This window comes from Chelonoidis abingdonii, chromosome 6 (genome assembly GCF_003597395.2).
Source record: "Chelonoidis abingdonii isolate Lonesome George chromosome 6, CheloAbing_2.0, whole genome shotgun sequence".
NCBI classification, from domain to species: domain Eukaryota; kingdom Metazoa; phylum Chordata; order Testudines; family Testudinidae; genus Chelonoidis; species Chelonoidis abingdonii.
In genome coordinates, this window is record NC_133774.1 from 20,839,735 (window position 1) to 20,865,114 (window position 25,380).

Below are 25,380 nucleotides of genomic sequence, written 5' to 3' on the forward strand. Positions count from 1 at the left end.
AGCATGTGCAGTAACAATTCATCTGCAATCAAGAGCAAAGTAGTCTTGGTGAAATTCTGCTCAGTTACACCCTTCCTGCCTCATTCATTTAGCCCTCTATCTAGCCCAACTGAAGTGATTTAGAGAACATTCACACTGGAGAATCATATGAGATTACAGGAAGTAAGGGCACCCATATGAAAGGAATTCCCTCAGCCAAAGAGAGCAAATATTTTCAAGGAAAAATTGAGGAAATACAATGTAGAAGTCAGAAAGCTTAAGAGAAAGTTTGAAACAGGGCTAATTTTTTTCTCTTTCAAAGTCTCTTGCTTAACGAAAAAGGTTTACAAAGGTTATTTACCACCTGGATCACACAATAGGGGGAAGTATTCACTGAATTTTGTAGTTACCTCTACACTAGGTGCCTCAAATTGAGCTGCCAAATATTGAGGTGCCCCAAATTAGTAGACACTTGAAAAATTTGAAAGAGGTATTTACAGCCTGTTCTGATTGCAAGCCAATTAAAATTAGGAGTAATCCCAGTGGAACCAATAGAGATGCACTTGGATGAAAACCTGGGCAGATTTTAGCTTTAATGTGATAAATTGGAGATTTATCATGTATGGCTGTGTCTTTGTCGTTTTGCAGGATATTGCACTGCAGAAAGAAAAACTACTGAAGCTTTAATGTGAACAGTCACTTTGTATTTTGCGTTCTGTTTATAAAGAAGTCTTAGCCAAGTGAACTCATGTATGTGATGGAAGTCCAGGAACAATCAATCTCTCTTGGGAGAAAGCATAATCTCTATGTGTCTGTTCAAGTCTAAGACTTCTTTTTCCATTTTGTTATCACTCTGATGTAGGCAAATTTGTGGTTTCCTAGCGTTGAGATAAACTAAAATAAATATGATTGAATCAAGGAAATTCAGTCATGAAAGATGAGTGTGAGGGGGGTCCTGTTTGGAAATACAGTAAATCATTATTGAGTTCACTGTAGAACTACAGGGGGACCAGAACATGCAGAGAAGTGAATCACTCCAAAGGCATGAGGTTCTCATTTAAAGTTTTTATGCCTGTCATCTTTATTCTTTTTCTCACTGCAGTGAAGACTTGAATCACTGTCTTCATCTATTTCAGTCATGGATTATCTGATTAGACCCCCCCCAAGGAAAATGAAAAACATGTTGGGCTGTCTAAATGCGAGTATTCCTTCTTTAATCAATGCACTCAGGTTTGTATGTTTAACAGGTCATTGTGCAAGAAAAGGTAGGTAGCATAGGAATGAGTTTCTGCGGACTTGATCTGATAGGGCTGAGCTTTTTGCTCAACTGGCAAAAATCATAATCCAGGTTCTAGTCACACCTCTGGCATCTCCGAGTAAATTCAAGTATAAACTGGCATTTTATGAGATGAGTAGTAGCCACAGCTGGCTCATGCTATACGGAAAATCTAAATGGCACCTAGGCCTTTTTCACATTGGCTCATTAGACTATCTGGGCTCAAGCTGGGATTGAATCATTTTGTTGCACCCACATTGTGTCAGGCTCTTCATTGCTGGCATCGCATTGATTTTTGGCTAGGACATGTTGACAGGACCATATTTTGTCTCTTTTATTACATGTGGGCTTGAAAATAGCCTTGCACCACCAACAAAGCCCTAACTCAGCAGGAATCTTTTCCTTAGAAGTTAAAATGACTGTAAGGCAGCCTTGCATTGCCTTCTCTGCATGCAATTGCCAGCTGCAGTAACCATATATACAAATCAAGTGTGCAACTGGGCTACAGAACTGAGTGTACCTTTTACGTGTGCTATTGAACACATGGGTCTTTTAAACATTGTGCTTTTAAGGTCAATATTTCCTAACTTGGGTGCCTAGGGTTAGGCATCAAAATTCATATTTAGGAACCTAAAATAATAGAACTTTTTTTTTTCAAATGTGGTGATTGCCCAGCCTTTCCATGGACTTCAATGAATCCTGCAAATACTAACACCCCTTCAGAGCAGATAATTCATTTGGGTGCTTAAATATAGATTCAGGTGCTTGACTTTGGGCACCGCAGTTTGAAAACTATGGTCTTATTTATAGTTTCTACCACCTTGTAGCAATATAAGAAAAGACTAGTGTAAATGTTATTTTCATATAACAGCTTCTAGGATGAAGTTTAAAAGATGTGAATGTGCAACTAAGAAGATTTTGCAAATTATCATAGCTCCATAGAAGTCATCCACTGATTTCAGCGGAGCTATGACAATTTACACCGGCTGAGGATCTGCCCCTGGGTCAGGTTTTAATACATTACAAACCCTTAAGACGCAGCAATCATTATTCATAAAGAAATCTCACTCTGACTTCAATTTCTTGGTCAGAGTATGAATGAGCAACATCAAGGGGTGATGCGGCATCAGCATTTCTTAAATGCCTGATTTTTATCTTTTCTTTTATAAAAAAAAAATGTTCATTGACTTCTTGATGTCTTTGCCTACCCGTCAAATGTTACTGATTTGTTGACAGCAGAGAGATTTCTATTTTCTGGCATTTTGTACAAATATTGACTAGTTGTAGTCTGTGTGCAGAATAGCCAGATTCTCCCAAGTGGCCATAGCATTAAACGCAATAATATCACTAACAAAGAGCCTGAGTCTTTAAACATTTTCTATGAGCACAGCATTTATTATCATATAGCACTTTTCCTCAGTAGGTCTCAAAATGCTTTTCAAAAGAGTTCATCATTATCCAATATGCATAGTCAGTGAAGGACTGTTGTGCCACCCAGAGTGACCGTGATTGATGGCATCACACCAGGCACCGTGTAGTGCAGTTCCCAGATCTAGCTCAGTCCTGTGAATCCACAAATCGATGGGGCAGTCCCACCAGGTAGGGTCAGGGGGTGCCTGCCTGCATGCATGGATGGAGAATTTGAGAGCACAGAGTGCCAGGGTGGTTTTTGGCAGCATCGTTATCCCCATTTTACAGATGGGGAAACTGAGGCACAAAGAGACAAAGTGATTTGCCCGATATCACTGAGCAGGCCAATGGTAGATCCACAAACAGAACCCAGGTCTCCTAAATCCAAACCTAATGTTTGTTTCTTCTAAGATTTCGAAGGATTTCATTTGTGTGCTATTTACATGGTAGACAGAATCCACTGTGCTCTACTGGGTAAATAAGCAGTGTTTTAAAACATTTATAAATATATTCACAGGCTAGACTATAAGAACTCAGAAAAAGCCACAGGCATGACCAGTAAATAATGCATATTTTAAAAAGTGTTTGAAGGTGAAATCCACCCCTCTGCAGAGAGCCTGTGGAAAGCCCGTTCCGCCTCTTAAGACCCATCTAAAGGCTTTACTATTAGGGAAAGCAGCATAATGTTCTGTCAACAGTTAAAGTAAGTGAATAAGGAACAAGCATGGATTTGGTTTCTGACTCTAAATAAAATAAATAAATAGCATAGCACAAACACAAGCACAGCCATTGGATGGGATGAAGGAGACAAGGTTGCTGACTTCTTACTATCCTGCTATGTTCCTGTTTATATAACTGTAGTTAACCCTCATTCATATGCCTGGTATGAAACCATAGCCCCACTGAAGTCCAACGGAGTTTATCAGTAGGGCCAGGATTTCACCACTGCTATCTTCCAAGTTTTTCATGTGATTTGTTGTGCTTATGGAATTGTTTCCATGTTGCTTTTGAATCCCACAGCTACTGCTACATTATGGGGTTCTTTTCAATGGCCTCAGGTTTTAGCTTCTTAATATGCCACACTGTGCACACATGATGTAAAACTTCTACTTTATTAACCACGCACTCTAAGGAAACTTTGATTTACAAAGTCAGCGTTGTCTCTTACCCCTCCCTTATGGTACGATGGCAATATTTAAACGTTTATGGTGTCAACATCAATAAGGCTGTGATGACACAGTTAAACAGGCTGCTACCACAACAGCTCCATCTCCCTTAAGAAGCTGTCATTGTTAAGTCAGTTCCCCCCCAACCACATGCAGATAGACAGAAACAGGCAAAGAAAAGACAAGAGAGGAGGGGAAAAGAAGAAAAGGTGCAGCTAATTGTTAGATTTGAGTGGATAGCTGTAGAGTTATTAGGTCAGGCCAAGGATTGTATCCTCTCTTGGTGAGGAAGTACCACCCTTGTCCACAGATGTCATGTCAGGCTGAAGGCCAAGGAGCTGGAGACAGGGACTGTTTGACAAGTCACGTTCCTTGCTCTGTCCCAGCAGAAGGACCAGCCATGGTAGTATCAGACAAGCAGGCAGGGACAATCACCAGGGCAACTAGTGTAGGTTGTCAAAACCCAGGAGATACCATCGCCTGAGGTTCGGTTGGCTTGAAACGCATTAGACTTGCAACTTCCAATGGAAAACAAGAAAGCAAATGGAAAGACACCAATAAATAAGGAAAAGGTCACCCCCACACTGGACTCCTTTGGGTTTTACATCTTTCCTCCATCACTGGTTTGCTGCTGGCCACACAGGAACCATGGAAAGTTGCAGGACTTATTCTCCACAAACCCTCAGAACCATCAGGACCTTGACTTGTCTGAAAAATGATTATATTTTTGTATAGTCCTGGCAAACCTAATCTCTAAAGAGTCTGTGTAACTATCAGTAGGAATCCTGACCCCCAAATCAAACCTAAGATCACAAGCTTCATGATAACTCTGGTTGAGGGTTTAGTGACGGAATTACTGGCTGAAATTCTATGGCCTGTGTTATGCAGAAGTCCCAATTAGATGATCAAAATGGTCCCTCCTGGCCTGAAAATCTATGAATCTATGAAAAAAAGGAGATCAGGCTTTCCCATGATTCCAAGGAAATTAGGAAACGACCCAGTGGCCTAAAACTATTACAGTTTCTCACCTAAAAAGTGTTCTGTTGGTGAGTACGTTCCATTGTGATGATAGGTTACACTTCTTCAGTACAGTCTGATCTTTGTATTAACTACTTTAGTACGTCAGAATTGCCATGCTCAATAATTGCTAAATACCCTGCAGTCTTAGCTCAGACTATGATTCTGAAGAAGGAAATTCTCAGATTTTCTGATGTGCTGAGCACATCTGAAAGAATACGATCCAAGGGCCAAGTTCTGCTTTTGTGTAAGCAATAGAGATGTCAGCATTTTACTGCATTTTAACTACTGCTAGAGAGTCATTACGGTGGGGCTGGTAGCAATGCCTCTTATTACAGCTTCCCAGCACTTTCCATTATGAGACTTTGTGTGATGGGAGTGTTTCCTCCACGCAGGTGGTAAAATGGTTAGTGTGGGCCAGAGAGGCCAATTAACAGACCTGGTTACATCTGGAGGCTGGGCTGGGTCCAATCAAAGATGAATCCCAGCTGGGTTTTCTATGAAGAAAAGAAGCTCAGAGTAGAAAGGTGCTGCAGGGAGAGAGGGGAAGCACTCTGCAGTCCCTCTCTGAGTAGTAGAGCAGAGGAGCTTCAGGAGGGAGTTTGTACCCTGTCCCTAATGCAAGACCGTATCAGGGGTGAAAGAGATGCTTGAAATGGGCCTGAGAGAATGCAACCCTCAGGCAGAAGGGGCCCGAGGTAGACTGGAGTTAAGGAGGCAGCCTAAGGCCAAAGGATGCAGAGGATGCTCCTCCAATGAGCACACACAACTAGGCCCTGTTGTCAGTGGATTATAACTTTGCCAAACTTCAGCCATCTGGGCTGAAATTTTGTATACCGGGTGTCAGCTTCACTTTGATTTTTTTTTTCTGGAAAATTTCTGCAAAAACAGTTCAGCTCTTTCCAAGAACAAGGCTCGTGAAAAATCCAATGTCTTGCCTATGTTAGAAAGTTCTGGCAGCCTTTTCTCGGAGAATCATTACTGTCCCCATGCTCTGAAGCAGGGATTTGAAATTTGGCAAAGGAGGTGGCTTTTGTGTCAGGGATATGCCTTCTGCCATCCCGGTGAAAATCCACTCACATTTGGGCCAGTTATAAGCCTTTTAAAATTTGCAGTTTGCACATGCTTAGTAGAGACTTGCTAGACCTTCACAGCTAAATTCCACTCCTCCAACCACATTGAGCACAAGGCCCAGTGCAGGACTCCAGGGACAAAGCTGGACTTTCCCTGCAATTGCAGCTCTGGACTGCTGCAGGCTATGCCAGGGCCAGGGTTGGCCACCAAAATTGAAAGCAGGGAGCTTGCCCCTGTGGAGGAAGCTGCCAATTTTGAATCAGAGGGGACAAGAGCCTGATGAGGGGGAGAGAGAGGGAGAGGAAGTAGATTAGGACAAGAAGGCTGGATGGAAGACTGGGATTGGAGGCTGACAGTGAGGAGAATGGGTCTGACTAGGAAAGAACACTGGGAGCCAGTGGTGCAGGAGGGGAGAGATAAGGGGAAAAGGAGCATATCTGATGAGGCTCCAGGGTGTGGAAGGGAAGAAATAGAACTGGCTAAGCAAAGAGACTGGGACAGGAAGTTGTGTGAGGAACACTAAGAGTGGACGAGAAGCCCCAAGTGGGAGACTGGGACTGGGAACAAGTGGGGATGATGAACATGAACAGGGAGTACGGATGGCAGGAGGTTGATGGAAAAGAGAGAGAAAGATTGGACACAGAGCCAGGTGGGGCAAGGAATGTGGAATGGCTGGGCAGAAGTGGTGCTCTAGGAAACTGGGATTGGGATGGGAAGTCCAGAAGGGAAAATTAAGACTAGCTAGGCAAGGGGTGAGAAGCCTGAGAAATGGAGACTAGAACTGGCTGGGCAAGAAGAATGGACTTTGTATGAGGAGCTGTGGGTGGGAAGAGACAGGACTGGGACAAGGACAAGTAGGATGGGATGGGGAAGAAGGTTTCATGATTGTGGGGAATGGACAGAATCTGTGACCACTAATGTACACTCTTCTCCAGAGCCTGAAATGGAACCTATGATTCCTGAGTCTCACCATTCCTCTGCAGTCGGCAAATATCTGTGACACCCTCTGGCAAAGTGTGAGTCTCAATTCCCTCTAGTGCTGGTACTCATTAAGGATGACAACCTACTGTTGCTATCAATCTCTTCATTAGCTCATTTTCCATTTTAATTTTTTTGTTTTTCAGGTTTTGTTTTCCCCTTCACTCTCCATTTTTCCTCTTTCTATCTTTCTTCTTTTCCCCATTTTGCCCCTGAAATGGGAAGGAAGGGGGGGAGAAGAGGAGAAAAACCAAAAATTTTTTATTTTTGGTTTCAAAAACTAGTTTTTCCCACATGGTTGTTTTTTGAATTTCTCACTAAAAAGGCAGAAAATTTGGAGAACAAAATATTCTGCAAAAATTTTCAGTGTTGAAACTGGTCATTTTCCATTGGGGAAAAAAAAGTTTCAAATGAAATATTTCAACCACTTCTATATATGATTATGTATAGTCTAGAGGGCAGGTTTTCAGTTGTGATCCAAAACCCATTTGAGACAGTCAGGCATGAGACAGATGATCGAATCTGGCTAGCTGAGAACTCCCCCACTTGAGGGAGTGCTTAGTTGGTGTAATGCAGAGTCAGCTGCTACCACTCCATCACAGCAGAGGCAGCACACCAGGGTAGCTAGTGGACAGAGAGAAGCCATCCTATGCTAGGCTAATCCACGGCAGACATACATGAAAAAAAACCCTAGACTGCTCTAAATCATGCTAGAGCTACCCCAGACTGGGCCTCACAATACATTCCCACAAATACATTTCTTGCACTATGTAGCGTTTGGCTGCAGGAGAGACTCTCCCAAGTATTAGAATAGCATAGGCTGTATTGTGCCTTAATTATATCTCCAAGGAATTTAAAGTTGATCCATTCTTGAGACTCTGATTGGAATTCTTAGAAATGAATTGTTGGAAATCAGAGCATTTTTTTAGGGATTGTAGTGGGGCGGACTGCCCCACTCCCTGGGAGAATGGGCTGGGGCAGGCCAGGGAGCCTGTGCAGCCCAGGAACCAATGGGAAAAGGGCTTATGGGGAGCCAATCAGGGCCCAGATTGTAGACAGCCAATCAGGGCCAGGCTCAGATGTATATAAAGGCTGCCCAGAGCAGGCCTTTGACAGGAGAAGGACAGCACAGTGCTGGGCAGGCTCAGGGAGGCCAGAAGGCGCTAGCCCATAGCCGCCAGGCTGCAGGCCCTGAGGGGAAGGGCCTAGCGGGTGCAAGAGGCCGTAGGGGAAGCGGCCCAGGGAAACAGACTGAGAAGGGGAAGGAAAGAGGACAGAGAGGCTGACGCCAGAGGGTCCCTGGACCGGGACCCAGAGTAGAGGGCGCGCCTGGGTCCCCCCACTTCCTCCTTGCACATCCAGCCATTGGCCGTAGGGAGCGGCCATTACAGACCACGCCAGATCCCTGCCAAGAGGGATTAGACTTTGAGGGCATGTGGTTGCACATGAAGGCTGGAGTGGAGGACTGCTGATGATCGATCCCCGGAAGGGGGTGCAGATAGACTAAGGGGCACTGCCGGAGTGCAGTGGCCTCAAAGAGGACGCCACCGAGCAGGGAGCAACTCGGGTCCAGAGACACCAACAGAGGGCAGAAAAACAGACGGGACACCACCAGGAGGGGGTGCTCCACTGGAAGCAAGCTAGTTCCCAGAGTTACCAGCAGGAGGCCGCGGGTGGTGAGTCCCAACCCGTTTACAGGGATATACAAGACCTGGTGCATTCCCAGCAAAAATATCCCAATCTGGAACTTTAACTGATTCTTTTCACTTTCCACTCTCTTCTGTTTATTAAATTCAAGTTTAAGATGCATTATTCCTGGCAGATTTTTTTACTTCGTTAATAAAGAATATGTGCATTACCAGAAAATCTGAAACACAAAGAAATTGGTGGCAATTCCACAGAGAGAGAAGAAAGAAGGGTGCCTTTTAGAAAAGTTTGCTTGTACAGTAAAGAAACATGTTTTCAGTGGAAGTCTGCCAAGAATCACCCTTCAACACTAAACTGCAGAACTAGTGGATCATGTGGTTCTTCTATTTGAATCTTAGCACCAAAAGTGTCAGGAACATGCATTAAACATAATTCCACATGTCCAGGCATATTTCTAGTTCAATCATCAGAATTACCAATGGTACTATGCTGAGCATGAGTTCTCTTACCTCACTATCACCTCTCCTCTTTGTACAATGGGCTCAAAACAGTTTGAAACATGGCAGTATTTTCTTAAAGAAATCATGATGTTCTACAAACTGAGTTTTGTGGATTCATTGTTCACATATATACAAGAATGGGATGAGCAAGCAGGGGCCTATGTAAACTGGAATGTTTAAATCAATGGGCATTTTTGGAAGGCAAGTTTTTGAAAGCATAGTGAAGAGATAGAAATTGTTTTTCCTTTAATCTTTGAGCATGAAAGCTCACCTTGAATATTGTGTTATGCAAGCCTCTTATTTGAAGCATGATCTGTTGTGCTAAAAAGTAAAAGAGTCTATGGAGAAATTTCATTGGGTGAGCCAATATCAATGATTCAGGATAAGTGAATCTAAGGAGATGAAGCATATTTAATGTAATTACACATCCACTTCTTGTGATGCATGACCATGTGAAGCATTAGTAATCCCCAAACAGATACCTGCAGGGAGAACTATCAAGAACAGCTGTTTGGACAACAAGAAATGAACCACATGAAGTCACAGTTCTCATGCATTAGACTGAGTGACTCTGAGAGTCAGATTTTGTCCACTAAGTCCTGGATTTATAAGAAATTAGAGTTCCATAAGGAAGTACATTAGCTTCTTACATAAATCACATTGTCAACTCATTTATTACTGTAATAACCTTCAGCATTTCCATTATTGGATGGGACTTCTTCTAAAATGAATAATGACCTCCCTAACTCACTGCATGGAACTTGTAGTCATACTCATCTTGGCTTCCTATTTCAAGTGGCAAGAAGGCAAGGCATAAGCCTTCATGCCTTAATACTAGTATCTATTGCAAACTAATGCATTTCATATATTTATTATGCATTTGTGAGTTAATCAATGAAAGAAAGAGAATAATGGAAACAGTATCTTTCCACTTGGCAAGCTCAAGAAATCTCTTACATTGCTGTTGCTGAAAATGGTTAAACTAGCAGCAGAATTGTTTACATGCAACACATTTAATTACAAGAGCTTATAAGCTCTTTACCATCATATTACAGTACTTTAATAACCTGTATTTTATTTATACCTAGTTGCTAAGTTTATTACGCTTATTATAGGATGTGTTCTTAATTTTATGTTTTACAAAACAATTTGAATAATTGGAACTACTTTTGTGAATTTTTTAAAGCTTGCAATAAGATGAGCGAATTATAAAAAGCCATTTCTTAAGCATGCTAACAGGTGCAAGAAAGATTGACAGACCTGTTGGAGTAAATATTCTTACCATAGATTTTTTTCTAAGGTTTTGAATGGAATTTCTTGAACCTAAAGCTATTATCACTTGTGAGTCGTTTTGGAAAAGGAATATGGTAATGTACACATCTGTACATGGCTCAGAGATACTTATCTTGTTTCCAAAGGCTTAGATCTATGGCCTTGCCATAGTCACTTTGCACTAGTCCACATGTGCAAAACATACATAAAGCAGCTGTAAACCTGACAGATTCAGGCAGCAGAGAATTCACTATGGTGGGATTATGGTCAGACGCCTGGTAATGGATAGTTTTTCACAATTCTAAGATAGGATCGCCATTGGCTTCCTCGTGCGTCCTTTGCTGTGGTACAGTACCCAGGGCCGGTGCAAGGATATTTTGTGCCCTAGGCGAAACTTCCAACTTGCCCCCGCCCCGCTGCATTCAGTTCATTGAGGGGCAAATCCCAATGAGCCTTTATAGACCCCAGGGGCCAGTCATGCCCAGGGGCTGCTCCCCAGACCAGGTTCCCCCCTCTCCACCTCCTGAACTCCCAGAGCAGGCTCAGGGCCCCACACCCTGGCAGCGGCTCACATGCCCGGGAGCCACAGAGCCCAAGTGCAGTGAGGGGGAACACAAGGGGGGCAGGGGGCGCAGCTGCTTCCTGCTAGCAGTGCTGCTGCCTTTGCAGGGTTGCTGCCCCTCCCCTCACCACGCCACGCCGGCTCCTCCATGGCTGGGGTTCACCGCTGATGCTCTGGTTCTCCAGTGCCTCCGGAAGGCGGCTCCTCCCTGTCAAACCAGGACACCGCTTTTTGGTACCACCAACCCCTTGGCATCCTAGGCGACCACCTAGTTCACCTAGTGGTTGCACCAGCCCTGACAGTACCATAACTAAGAGCACTGTTTCTTTACAGTATTTGTTCAACATAACCAGAATAGATTTTTAAATGGTTTCCATTCGAGATAGAAGTAGGTTGCAGGTTGAATTTGATAATCCGTTGGCCTTATGAGCCCTCACCAGTTTCTTTAAGGGAAAAAGATGATGCATATGAAACCCACTAGATGCATTTTAACATATTATGTTCCACTGATCATTAAATATATTTCTACCAGGTACATGTAGGTTATTTCATGACACTGAATATGCTAATTCAAGTTATCTTCTTACTGTTGCTGAGGAAAAGCTGGCATTTTTATTGACTGTTCTTAACTGATGTTAGAGAACACGCTGAACTCCTTAGTACTCTGCAGTTCATTGGCTTTCTTGTGCTTAGATGGCACAATGGTTTAATCCTGATATCCAGGAGTTTAAGCATCTGGGCTACAGAGTGTAGAGATGGTTGCAGAGCAGAACTTCTGCTATGAGAGAAATGTTACTTGTCCTGATCCATAGACACAAGGAGGAGCAATCTAAATGGATGCTCTAATAATTGTCTAATTATTCAAGGATGCCTGTAGATAAGGTAGATTGTAAACTGATCTGTTCATCCTTGCTGAAATCAACAAGATAAAATTAAATGGAGACAAGTGCAAACTGCTACACTTAAGAAGGAAAATCAAATGCACAAAAGCAAAATGGAAAATAACTGTCTGGGTGGTAGTACTGAAGAAAAGGATGTAGGGATTATAATGGATCACAAACTGAACATGAGTCAACAATGGGATGCAGTTATGGAAAAAGCTAGTATCATTCTGGGGAGTGTCGGTAAGCAGAGTCAGGATGAGCTGTACCCTGACATCTGGTGGTGAAGTATGGGAAGTGTGGAAAGAATGTCTGGAATGCGAAATCTCAAATATTTGCATAGGCACGCCTACCCCATCCCAGACTGCCGAGCTGTGGGACTGCTTTGTGACAGAAATGACTCAACCTCAGTTGGGTGGTACTTGCTAGACAAGGGACATGGGTTCCAAAACCCTGTGAAGAGAGAGAGGTTGGGGACAGGTATTTGTGCCTGGTGGTGCAGGCTCCTTGTGGAGCTAGAAGCACCAGTTGCACCCCCTCCTCTCTCCACTGTGGAATGTCAGAGTTGATTTTTTATTCCCTTAAGACTCTAGATACAGGTTGCTGAGCTGAACTCACTTTGGGCTAATGGTGCAATAGCACTGGGCTCCCCTACTATGTGCTGAGATCACAAATGAGCTGAAATCACAAAAGAGCTGAAATTACTGAGCTGGGAGCACTGAGTACTGTGCTAACTAGTGGGGGAGCCTGAAGCTATACTGTGGAACAGAGCAGCTGGCGGAGTGGAGCAGTTTATGGGGATGGCTGGAGCGGACCACAGGACAGCTGGTGGAGTGGAGCGGCTGGCAGAGCGGAGTAGCTGTGGGGCGTGTGGAGCAGCCCACAGAGCGAGCGGAGCCGAGCAGTTTGCTGGGACAACTGGAGCAGCTCACGAGGCAGCTGGTGGAGCGGAGCAGTTTGTGAGGACGGCCGGAGGAGCAGAGTGGAGCGGCTGGTAAGGCGGAGCAGTTCGTGGAGAAGGCGGAAGCAGAACCCACGGAGAGGCAGGGCAGTTGGCCCTGGACCACGTAAGGTGCCCCTTTCACCCAGGCTGGGGGGAGGGACCTCTACAGATAGACTCTTGAATTCTGGGGTGGCATTGACCAGAGACTTTTGGGTTGTTGGACTTTGGAGTGATTGGACTTAAGACCCTAAGGGGGAAAGGACATTGCCAAATGTACTTGGGGGGGTGGTTATGGTTTGTGTTATAACTCTGTTTGTGGTGTTTCTCCAATGGGATGCCACATTGATTCCTTCCTTTATTAAAAAGATTTCGCTACACTCAGACTCTGTGCTTGCGAGAGGGGAAGTATTGCCTCCTAGAGGCGCCCAGGAGGGTATGGTATGTAAGTGTCCCAGGTCACTGGGTGGGGGCTCGAGCCGGTTATGCCTTGTGTTATTGAAATGGAACCCCTGGATACTGAACCTGGCCCTTGTTGCTGCCAACTCAGAGGGGCAGAAGGGTTACATAAGTAAGACATGAGAGGTAATTATCTAACTCTACCTGGTGTTGGTGAGGCCTTAGCTGGAGTGTTGTGGCCAATTCTGTGTTCCACGCTTTAGGAAAGATGTGGATAAACTGGAGCGAGTCCAGCAGAGAGCAACAAAAAATGATAAAAAGTTTGGAAAACCTGACTTATGAGGAAAGGTTAAAAAACTGGGCATGCTCAGTCTTGAGAAAAGAAGACTGAGGGGGGGAACTGATCACAGTCTTCAAATATGTTAAGGGCCGGGTGATTGGGTGAACCTGACCTTTGTGGCTCTCAACAGGAAGCTCCACAGTCCTACTACACCCCACCTCAGAAAAGGAACAGTGAAATTGAATCCTCCAGGCTTGCCTAGAGATGCCTCACAGAAAGAGCCAGACGACTCAGATAAAAGGAGCTGCAGGGCCTTAGCAGGTCAGTTCCTCGCTGGGACCAGAGTGAAGAAAAAGGGTGCTTCTCTTTGGCCAAAAGAGCTCAATGAATAACCAGAGTTTGTTTCTGGCTGCATTTGCTTAACATGGATTTGCAGGGAAAGGGGACCTATAAACCTTAACCCTGAGGTAAGAATGCAGTTAAAAGGGGCCAGGTAGGCTCAGGCCCAAGGAAGAAGCAGCATTGAACTGAAATCAAGCAAGGCATAGCTATAGTTTACAAGGTCCCTGGGTTGGAACCCAGAGTAGTGGGTGGACCTGGGTTCCCCTACCAGCCACAAATCTAAGAAGGGAGCAGGCCTTATTTTGGAGCCCAAACAAAGAACTGAATTGAAAGGGCCTAGAGCTGAAGATCCTAGTGAGGGCAAATAGACTGTTATTGGACTCTTCAATACCTCAGAAAGGGTTCATTTGGACTTTGTGACTCAGGGCTAAACCACAAAAGGCTCATCAAGGTCAGCTAGCGGCCTGCAGGGAGCACCAGGGGTGAGATAAGGACTGCAGTACCATACTCAGCCACTAGGAGGTGCTCAAGAGGTGAGTGCCCCCCCCCCCCCCCGCACCATTACAGACTGTTATGAAGAGGATGGTGATCAATTCTTCTCCATGTCCACTGGTGGCAAGACAAGAAGTAATGGACTTCAGCTGCAGCAAGGGAGATTTAGGTTAGATATTAGGAAAAAATTTCTAACTCTAAGGGTAGCTAAATTTTGGAATAGGCTTCCAAAGGAGGCTGTGGAATCCTCATCATTGGTGGATTTTAAGACAAGATTGGGGAAACATTTGTCAGGGATGGTCAAGGTTTACTGTGTCCTGCTTCAATGAACGGAGTTAGACTTGATGACTTCTTGATGTTCCTTCCAACCCTACATTTCTATGATGCTATGATCCTTTTCACTGCAGAAGCCATTGCCTCCCAGGGGACTGTCTTTCCCTGATTTGAGATCAACATCATTTATGGATGCAGATGTCCACGGTCTTCTCGAATTCTTGAAGCCCATGTGTGATTATGGCCCTCATCTTTACTGATTACTGCCTGCAGTGGTGTGGTTGTGGTGCTATTAATCACAGGCTTTATCAGTGACTCCAGAAACTGTCTTTTAGAGTTGAGATATTTGCTAGTGACTTTTAGTAGCAAATCGCCCGTTTATGAAAAGCTGAGTGAGAAGGCTAAGAGGTTAACTGAGAAGGTAATGCATTTAGGCATACATGGATAAATTCTTGTCTGAGTTCCAGATCGGTGTTAAGATTGTATTTGTTATATTCATGAATGGTTTCCTGCTGATTTTAGAATGAGGTCAGCTCAACATTTTGGTTATGCTGGAGTTTTCAGCTGCTTGTGATACACTAAACCGATTGTTCCTGTTCCAGTGACTAAGAGATGTTGTTTGAGTGTTTGGAGCTGTTCTTCTGTGGTACAACAGGAGTTAGTTGGTGGTGACTGATCAATTGTTTGTGAGCACAGGGAGACTTGAAATGTGGAAAGATCTCAAGGATCTTTTCTTTCTCCCAAATATATAAAGCTTCTTGGAGAGATCATTTCTAAACAGATGGTAGGCTATAACAGGGACACTGATGATACACAGCTGCTTATCTCTTGCCTCATGGGCCCTGTAATTTGAGTCTATGCCCTGGAATCCAAGGGATTTTTGTATGATGTTTCTGGCTGGCTGCACTGGAGTTACTCTTTATTCACAGCTGACAAAAAGGAAGTCTTGCTGCTGGGGAGAGGTTCTCAATAAAAGTAGAGTTGCTGCTTCGTGTCCCCAGTGATGAAGGGATTTTTTTCTTTTTTAGTTTATGAATTAAGGTAAAGTAACTTGGTGCATCTTACAACAATGTCCTTTCCACAGAAAGTCACGTGTCAAATTTTGTACAAATCTCATTTATCCCATAATGTTCTCAGCAAAGAAGCTTGCAACCATGAGGATTCTTTCTCTGTAGCGCTTTCGTCAGGGCTTCTCCATTGCTTGACACTTATTCAGAATGTAGCTGTGCATCTGAGCAAAAGTGAGAATGTTATAACCGCTTTGGGTTACTAGGATTGTTGCCTATAAAATGGTGGGATGGCTGTAAGATAGAACTGTTGGGTTTTAAAGCCCAGGAAATCATGACTGTATTTCAGTCTTATCCTGATAAGCATATATGATCACACTCCTCCTGCCTTTTGGCAATGCCAGTATCGTGTCTTAATCTGGTAGGTCGTCTTCCCTTTGCTGTGGTGACCCTTAAAGTGTGTAACTCACTGTCTTCTGAAATCTCTGTTGGGTCCATCTCTCCATTAAAAACCCTTAAAACTTTTACTCCCAAATATGCTTTTGTTAGAACTGTCTACCTCTGTGCATATATTTGTTCCCATTTCCTTCTGTTCCATTTTTCACTCTCACTGTTATACATTTACTGTCTGTTCCAAATTCAGAAAATGCTTTTTAATTATTATTTTAGTATATTTTATTCTGTCATTATTATGATCTTTGAGCCCCAGTGAGTTCCATATTTGGTACCCGTCTTGAAGAAAGTCCTGCTCTCAAACATTTAAAACTAAGGTTGTTGGGGGTTTTTTAATGCAATTGCCTTGAAGGGTCACAGATGTAGAGGCAACTTGTATGAAAACAGAGCTTACCCACTGAGGGTTTTAAAGGGCAGGGCCAGCCCTTTGAGTAATATCTAGTAATGAATTGGGAGCTTGAGGAATGTACAGAGCTGTGATTTGATGAGCTCTCAATAGCCTTCCCTGCTCAAAAGGTGCATATCTACATTCAGCACAAGATATAGCTTTATGTGAAACTAGTGTCTTTTCTAGGTAGATTGAGTTATTGTAGGCCAGTTTGGAGCTGACAAAAGTATGAAGCACAGAAGCTAAGTCTGGTTCTGTTCACTGGGAGAGACATGGACACAATCCCTTAACTATCTGAATGTGGAAGAAGGCATTTGCCACTCTTACATCCATCTAGGATAGCATATAACATTACATATAAAAGTGCAAGTGTCATTAACTAGCTTCTGACATCCAGGGAGAGAATATTTGAGATGCATTTTGCCATATAGGGATTGATTGTTGTTTCTAGAATACAGTAGAGGCCGCAGATTTGGACCACAAAGATGCTAATCAGTGGTGGTTTACGGATGGCCAAACCAGTTCTGATAAATGAACCAAAATTTTACACAAAAACTAAACTGACACTTCTTAAATTTAAAAAACCACCTTTCTTTCCTGATTCAGGGTTAGTGCCAGATACGGAAACTTCCAAATACAACAAGGAATGAACTACACATTTCTAAAGACTGAAAGACTGCCCATCTGTCAGGGCAATTTTGCAGACTTTAGGGACAGATTCTCAGCTAGTGTAAATCAGCATAGCTAATTTACACAGCTTGTCCATTAACAGCTGACAATCTGTCTCTAGAAATATCGATAAGGATCAGATCTTTTAGTTGCTTATATCAACTGAATTAGATCACTTATCCATTTGAGGTTTGCCCATCAGTAGGTAGCTTCTCAACATTATTATAAACAACAGTCTATGAAATTCTGTGAGCATAGGTGTTTTTTTCTGCCAGGATGTCATTTTTTTTTCACATGCCATTGGCCCTGCCTGCATGCTGCCATGTAGTCACCACACCCCAAATCAGGAATGCATGCCTTTAATCAAACTATCATCTGTTGGCTGCTTTAAGAATGAAATTTGCACTGATCATCCTCAATGAGGGCAGTAAGTGAAAGTAGAATTTGGTTCCCTGTTTTGACTTCAGTGATTCAGTCCATTAAAAACTGACTTGATAAAGCTACCTTATGTTATTGACAAATATAAAGAAAGATTGTTCATTAGTATATAAACAATCACATGACCATAACCATAACCCTATTTTGCTGCAGAAATTAACAGTATTTGCCATCTGTTTTTTTCTAGTCTGATACACCCTTATTAAGTGTATCTTACAGTACTTAAACATGACCCTTTGTATCTAGACCACAAAAAACAGCTATCACACCCCACATGTTGAAAAATGCTTGGTGCCACCCATTGAGATGTTAATCCTTTGCTTCCAGAGGGACTGGGATGCTTTCAATATGAGCAGAAAAGAATGAGTCTTCCTAAAAGAAAACATATTGACAAAAACTAAACAGGTTGCCGCTATAGTAGATACTCTAACACATTTCTTGAGTTAGATATTTTCTCCAATCCCTTAGAGGTTTGATAATGTTTAGACCACCCAAGTTAATTTGATACACCAGGAATTTGTTAAATTATATTTGTATCTTGTTGGTTTTTTTTAATGACTCAAGTTTCTTATAAGATACAGCACATGTACAAAGATAAAAAGATTTTGTGCTAAGTCAATAGTTTAAAGATACTGGTAAAATACACAAATATCTCCATATCAATTACCTACACATTCGTAGTTCTCTACACATCAAGGACCAAATTCTGCCTTCAGTGAGATGCTTGCAGTTCCCTTTCTCCCTCTAATGAACAGAGGGAGCGATCCTCAGGTGATGTAAATTGACATAGCTCCATTGACATAAATGTTAAATGCAGAGCAAATTCTACTCGGTCTAGCATTATGTCTGTTGTCACTAATGAATAAAAAAACACTCTAGCTGTGATACACTGTGAGGGAAAGAATGCTTTCAAACACTGATCTGATGAACGGTCTGTGATTAAGATACAGAAGTGGGACTCAGGAGATCTAGTTTCATATCTCTGCCACAGACTTCTTGTGTGTCTTTATTTAACCTTTCTGTGCATCATAGCCTCATTTGTAAAATGCAATAAAATAACTCATCTTTGTTCTGTTTTATCTATAAAGACTGTAACCTCCTCAAGGTAGGAGCTGTTGCTTACTATGGGTATGAACAACGCCCAGCACAACAAAGGCCCCAATCTCATCTGGGGCCATTCAGCACTACAGTCATATACATAATAAATATTTCCTTACCGTTGCATTGGAAAGGACCAGTTTACTATGTGACAGGTGTCTGAGGTCTGAGTATTGGACATAGATCCAGCTGTGCCTTCCTCTCATTTTTAACCCTGACGAACTGCATTGTGAGTCTGGAGCAGATGAGGTATCTAGAAACCCTGCAGCAGCAAGAAGCAGCTGACGAATGACCACTACGTTTTTACTTTGAACACTAGAAACAAACACAACTCACCAGACCAAACATTTCAGCTCAAATAATGATCAACAACATTAATCAAAAATCAACAATCTGCCTTTATAACGTTCAGTGTGCGTGCCCAGAAGCAGAAATGGAAACACCTAGAGAAATTTACTCTGAAAATTTAGATGCCAAATGAGTTTTGGTGCCCACTGGGTTTCGCAGTAGTGTTGTGGATCTCCATGTAGCCAGAGCTGGGAAGTCTGGTGTTTAGGTGCCTCAGAATCTATGTGGATCTGGGCCTTAGAATTTATATGGTGCTTTATATTGACAAATCACTTTAAAAACATTAACTAACTAATGCTCACAAAACTCCCAATAGGTGAGTAAGGCTGTTCTACTTTATACCCAACTGCTCATGAGCCAAATGAACCAGTCCAGCACCCAAGAATCATCAGAGTGTAGAGATGCTCCAGCCAAACCTCTTTTCCTCCAGCCCTGTCACTTACACCATGGTCTGGGAGGGGAACTGTCATATAGCTATGCCCACTTGATACTTCCCAAGGATACCTTCACACCTACAGAATCCTCAGCTGGATACACTATGTGACACCATCCACCTTCATATAATGGGCATGGGAAGACAAAAGGGGCATTGGCAGCTCACCCTTGACCTCCAGGAATCCTCAATGCCAGAATAGCTTGGGGACACAGTGACAGCTCGCATAGTTTGGGCATTCCAGGGCTCAAAATTCCTTCAAGGACCAGACCAGCACAGACTCCATGATGGGGGAGAAACACGAATGGCTCCTTTGCCCTTTCCCACACACACACACATTGGCTGCATCTGGTCCCATGTTTAACTTTGTAGTTTAATGAGTCCTTGTTTTGGATCCAGTTTATGCAAAAGGAAGCATGGAATGTAAATTTAGCACACACAGAGATGTAGATATTATTAGGGATCATACCTACAGGTCATTTGCTTTTATCTTTCACAGAAGAAAGCCCTGGCAAGCCAGTTTACACAAAGCTGTGGTGACCTTTGCACAGCATCACCGCAATGTCCAATAAATGATATGTTTACAGCTGTATTCTGTTATTAGGCAGAGTATTTGTTCAGAGGTGATGGTGTCTCTAAGTGTTGACAGAACCTTGTAGCATTGTTCATCTGTTCAAGTCACTGTCCATCTCACTAGATATATTTTGTCTAATAGATAATCACACTGCTTTCTGGGAAGCCATCTTAGAGATGCTTCTTTTTGAACATGTGGGTTTTTTTGTGGGGATGCCAGGCCATTGCAGTAGTTAGATTTTCAGTTCCAGAGGCCCTGCTGAGAGCTAATCAATTTATTTATGTACCTAACAGCTCTTTTCAAGTTGGTGAATTTTTTATTTTCATTTCTAAAGGCTCAAATTTCAACAAACAGATTTTGCTCATCCTTTGCATGCATATGAAATAGTTTAAAAGTTAAAATACAAATACAGAAAGTCCAGCTTTAGACATTCATTGCATACTAAAAACATTGTAACAAAGCAAGTTTGCACATTTTCATGAGCCATTTCAATTAATATTCATTTACAGACGCATTTTGAAACAACGTCTCTGAATGACATCTCTGGTGAGTTCCTAGTGCTCTGGTGCAATAGGAAATATTTCAAACACTGGAAAAAAGAAAAATCTAATTTTTTTTCATTGGCTATGGCACACAAGGGAGAATCAGTGTGACCTAGTGAATTAGAACCCAGGACATCTGGGTGTTAATCCTGCAACTCCCAGTGACTTGCTAGATAATCTTTGCAATAGTCACTTAACTCCTCTGATCTTCTGTTTGCCAATATGTAAAATGGAGATAATATATTACTACTTCAGAGATACCTTAATTAATTAATATGATCCCATTAATTCATCTTTAATCAACTGAAAGATGTAAATACATAGTATTATTGGTCATCAGTACTATAACCAATAGTAATTTAAAAGAGTAAAACTTGTTCTGAGGCTACCCACAGAGCATGCTTCTTAGCAGTTAGATGTTCAATGAGATTCTGATGAAGGGAATTTTGATGCCGAAAAGATGACCAGGTGACAATAGTGGGTTTGCAACTGCTTTTTGCTGTTAATGATGGAAGCACATTGCTTTGATGGAGTGATCTTAGCACTTGTTGAGGGAAGTGCTCATCCCGGCCATAATTCAGCAACGCACCCAAGCACATGCTTATCCATATGCACATGTTTAAATACATTGACTTCAATGGGAATAAAACACATTTTTTAAGTTCTCTGTTAAATCAGAACATCTGCTCTTAGAAGGCTAAGAAACAGAAGTGGATGTGATGGCCGAATTTCTGGTTGTCATAGACTCAGCCTCCTAGAGTACCTCCTCATAGCAAGAGCCAGCACTGGGACCCCTCTGCCTCACCCTCCTCCTCCAGACTTCAGTGCTCTGTGCAGTGACTTTGCTCCCATGCCAGGTCATGCTAAGTCCCACCTTTTCTGAGGTAACAACATCCTAACTAAAATCTCAGAGGAACAAAACCTCTTGCACCCTTCCTGGTCTCAGTCCTCCACGGACTCTTCACCACTCTCACGGACTCTGAAGAGTCTTTCTCATGCCATTATAAAGTGCTACTTTCCAGAACTTTCTTCTTGGAGATCCAGCCCCTCCTGAGTCAGTGACCCTCAGGGATTCTTCCCTGGACTGTTGCTTGCCCCAGGCCTGCTTTAGGAGTCTCCTTCCCTTCAGCTGCCCTCTCCCTTCAGGGATGGCCCCACGGAGCAAGCTCCTTCCTGCAGGCCCCTCTGTGGTTCCTCTCCCAGAGCAAGATCCCATCTACCGCTCACCTGGGTCTCCTCTCTCTACTGCGCAGCAGTCCTTCTTTTATAGAAACCACCCAGTCTGGTTCTCCCCAGCTGGATCTAATCTCTAATTACCTGTCTCCCCTCCAGGTTCCACAGAATGGGCTAATTGGGCTCTCTGGCCCCTCTTTACCTGGATCACTGTCAGTATGAGGAATACTCCTTATAACAGCATTAATAAATAGTCATTCATATAAAGGATTATTTTTCTTACCAACATTTGGAGCATCAGTGTGCATTACATGTACAGGAAGAGCTTAGAAAGTTTACTTGACACTTGCTAGTCTAAGGACTAAGCATACTCAGAGGAGAAATACTTGTGTTGCCATGTCCCCTCCCAGGTCAAAACCCCTTCCTGCAAGTCAAAGAAATTAAACAGCGTCTTGAATAGTTAAACTTTATTATCTTTTGCAGCATAAATAATCTATTAATAAACAAAACTACAGAGATTTTATTCGTAAGAAAAGTAGTGTTTCAAAGATCAAGAACTAGCAACCAGTATGTGAGCTATATTCGTGCCAAAATAGATTGAGTTATCCAAATGTAGGTGCTAATCTTCAGATCTCCAAGTAGTTATATTGGGACAACCTTTTTAAAGAGAATTGGAGAAGATGATGACCACTCTACCTAGCAATGGCTAGTACATACATTCATCCTTTCAAAGATTCAAATCTACGTTATGTGGGTCATTTTATGCTTCCTGAAGTAAACTTAAACCTCTTTCCTCATCACTAAAGATGAAAGTCTTTTAACATCAAGAACCATCTCTACAACCTTTAACATATATGTCACTGTGCTTATTACGTTTGCTGATTGTTTGTATTTAGCTTACATAGATTTAAGGAAAGATATTTTCTTCTAGGAAGTAGTAACAGAATCCACTTGACTGTGGGTGTTTTAAGTAAATTCTGTGCTGTTTTTTGCTTTCAATTTGCTTATTTAGATTTAAAAAATGCAAGAAGTTCTGATTTTTCTAGGGTTTCATTTTCAGATACACAGCACTTTACTAAGAGTGCACAATATTCCAGGTTTGAATCTTTACCATGAGGATTATTTCTAATGCGTTTCATAGCAATACAAAAAAGGATAGCACATATCTGAGGACTTCTCAATCTTTTTTCATTGTAGACAGTTCTCTAACCTAATAGAGACTTTGGGCATGATTCTCTACTCACTTACACTAGTATAAAACCAGGATTGACTGTACTAAAATCATCGGAAAAATTATATATGGGAGAGGAGAATCAGGCCTACTTGTCTTGAGGACGATCAACCTTCCTGTTTGCAACCAAGGAGAACACTTCCTCTTTCATACACTACAGCACCATAACATCTATGTGGCTATCATCTCTGTTTCTTATCATTTGTCTACTCTATAATAGGTGTGTGTGGCTACAACATTTTTAGCCATTTCCAAGCTAGTTTTAGGTTATCTAGCACAAATACTGATATCAGTGAATCCATGGCAGCATGGACTTCAGCATGGGCTAGATCTCAGCCTGGACTACATTCTACTACAGTTTCACTGCTATTTGTACTCACACCAGCTAGATTAAAGCTAACTCCCGTATATCTACATCTTCAATTGCAGTGTAGCCATACCCTAAGATGGGCAAGTAATTCTGGGAAACTATTTTAGCCGCCTTGTAGTGACATTTAGCAGCTGGAAACAAAGAGAGTCCAAAACCGTATGGTTAGTCTACTTTCCACGGCCAACCACCATCTGCTCTATGGACCATCAATGGTGCATGGACAACAACTTGCTAACCTTTGTGTTAGATGACAAGGCCCACTAAAAGACAGGAAATATACATGCCAGTTTTACATGTCGGGTGCTTTGAAAGATAATTGACTTACCAGCCACTTTATTCTGTACTTTTTCTCTCAACAGTTCAAGATAATTAGCTGTGAAGTAATGGCTAAGGTGCACAACTCCAGAGTAAGGAAAAGAAAAGGGACTGTTCTTGGCCAAGTCAGACCTAGCTGCAGGTGTAAAACTTAGAACAAATGTCTAAAAGGTAAAGAGCATATATTAAACCTGCCTCCTGGAAGTTTTAGCATATGCCAGTGGGTCTTTATGTAGATAGTAACCTAAGGCAAAATTGACCTTGGCTATTTTGGACCTAATTATTTCTGTAATCTAAGGGAAATAGGTTCAGTTGAGTTGCCTTTTGAATAGAGATGATCCCCATCCACAAAATTCAGGCAATAATGCCTTGCTTGTCTGTAGTCTGAAGTCACAACCTAGCCCCTTATAATCATTAAGGACCAGATTCTGTCTCCCTTAGTCATGCAGAAGAGTACTTTCTTCTGAGAGTATTTCTATCTTGTAGGAACTACTATCAACTCTCAGAAGAACAGAGAAAACAGGGAATCATGCAAGCTTTTCCTTAGACCTACTTAACTAAATGCAAACAATCAAAAACATATAGTCAGAATTGCAACATACATATTAATAATTGCAGAGACAGCTTTTGAAGAGAGACAATTTTCATCTGACAATAAATAAGAGGTCCAGAATCTCCTTCTAGCTATTACTGTGCAGCCCCAGTGAATTCAATGAGCTTGCAAGGGTAAAGGGAGAGTAGAATTTGGCCAGTGGCTTTAACAGATAAGCCACATGTCTGCACTGGGCTGTATGAGAAAAAAGTAATTACACGATATTTGTGATTGTAATAAATATAATACAATATCACCAGAAAATTACAGCTTTTCCAATATTTATCAGTTTAATAAAATCTATTCTGCATAAATTGATTTTGAATGTATTCCTTTCTTTCGTATGTAAAATATGGTTAAATGATTGCCACAACATTGGTCAGTTTTCATGATATTTAAAATAGACGTCATAGCAATCTATTTGCAGTGTATTTATATAGCTGTCGTTTGTAGGCTTTTCCAGTTGTGAGGTTTTATGCAGCACTATATTTTTATCAAGGATTTCTGATGAGCCCATAAACTTCCAGAAGAAAAAGATATCTGAGATGTTTAACATCCCCAGAAAGCTGTCTTATGCCCTGATCCGGACTTTGTTCTTACACCCCTCCCCTCCAAATAAAGTAGCCAATTCTCAGTTGGTGTCAATGGGGAGATTTGCCTGAATACGGACTGCAGGGTTGGGCCTTTACATTGTAATGGTAGCCCCTTGCGATACAGTTCTCATTATATACTCTGCACAAAATCAGTGGATGAGGGTGTCACTTATAAAATAAGTGAGTATTTTTGTATAGGTTTTTGAAATGTTTATTCTTTCACATGTCACGTAATGAGTTGAATTTCCTTTAGAGGCTAATCCCAGGCTAAATTGTAATGAAAGCAGGAGGATACTGTTAGTGGTTGAATGCAAGCATAATAGGCTTAGAAAATAAGTATTGTGTATTTAGTTATGTAACAGTAATGCCTTTGTTTTCTGCACATCATCATTATTATTATTTGTTTTACCACATCACCCAGGAGCCCTACTCATGGACCAAAACCCCATTGTGCCAGGCACTGCATAAAAAGACAGCCCAGCCCCAAGGACCTTTCAGTCTAAGAATCAGACAAGTGAGAACAGATGGATACACACGGATAAGGGAGCAGAAGGAAATAATGAGACAGTACTGGTCAGCATGATGGGCAGTGGTCTCAGCACACCAGCAGCCTAACCATTGTCAAGTTTTTGTAGGCCTCATGGCAAAGGAGAGTTTTAAGGAGGGTT